We start from the raw sequence: 1219 nt of genomic DNA on the forward strand, positions 1-1219 counted from the left end.
TATAAGTTCTGAATCAAAATCTTCCACCAAACCTTAGTCACAATTTATGTTCCTAACACTAGCTTAATGATAACTAAGTTATTTTACTAAATTCTTTGTTATATTTAAAATAATTGAAAGAGACACAGAGCATCTCAAAATAAATACAGTAACGAAAGGGTTAATGGCCTCCCAGAAAACAAATCTCAAAGTAATTAGGTCGGGATAACACACACCGAGATTGTTAAGTTGCAGTCTCTTCTGTCCAATTTTTGCGGTCACTAATGGTAGATGTCACTATTTGGTCATGTATTCCCTTTATCAGATGACCTGGACTCAACAGAGGGTTCTGGTGTAACATCCATTCAGTGATTCTTCCTAAGCAGCAGTTAGTATCCATGTTTCTTCTCTATGCAACAGAGCAGATTCAAGAGTGCGCACATCCTATATTTCTACCAGTGCGCATATTTCACAATTCTCCCGCTATATGTAGTATCTAAGTTGCCAAGGATGTTATAACTGATTATTTAATTAAAAAGCATTTAAATTACTATTTAGCTGGACACTATATCCATATTCAGGAGCAAGGCATCTGGTGAGAACCAGAGGTCATTCTAGCAGAAATACATTTTAGATATAAATATTGTAAGTATACACTTTATATTAGAGAGAGAGAGAATCTATAGAAAAATGGTTAGAATTAGGATGCCTTAACTTGTGAATGTTGGATGATGACTGAAAGAATACAATCATGAATGCAAACAGCTGAAATGGGGTTCCAGGAATGTGTAGCATGCCAAGCAAAATGCTTAGCAGCATTTCACCTATCTTAATGTTCCAAGTTCAAATTCTGTTGAGGTTGACTGTGCCTTTCATCCTTTCGGCTGTTGATAAACTAAGTACCAGTTGTGTACTGGTGTCAATGTAATCGTCTTGCATCTTCCATTGAAATAGCTGACCTTGTGCCGAAATTTGAAACCAATATAAGTGGTGAGGCGGGGTGGGGAGATGATGGGGAGGTCTACTTTTCGAGTTTCTTTAATTTACTCAAAGCCTTTCTTTACATATTTATAATTCTTCCCGCTTGCCCCTCTACCCCCTCCATCTCCTCTTCCACGTGCTTTTCTTCCCCACCACCTCCTCCTCCTTTTCCTCATTCTCCTCCTCCTCTTTCAGATTTACTCCAGTAAACACCCCCTCTCCACCGTTCCTTGGTAGATTTATATTCCTCCCCCCCCCC

This window comes from Octopus bimaculoides, chromosome 27, assembly GCF_001194135.2.
Source record: "Octopus bimaculoides isolate UCB-OBI-ISO-001 chromosome 27, ASM119413v2, whole genome shotgun sequence".
Lineage (NCBI taxonomy): Eukaryota > Metazoa > Mollusca > Cephalopoda > Octopoda > Octopodidae > Octopus > Octopus bimaculoides.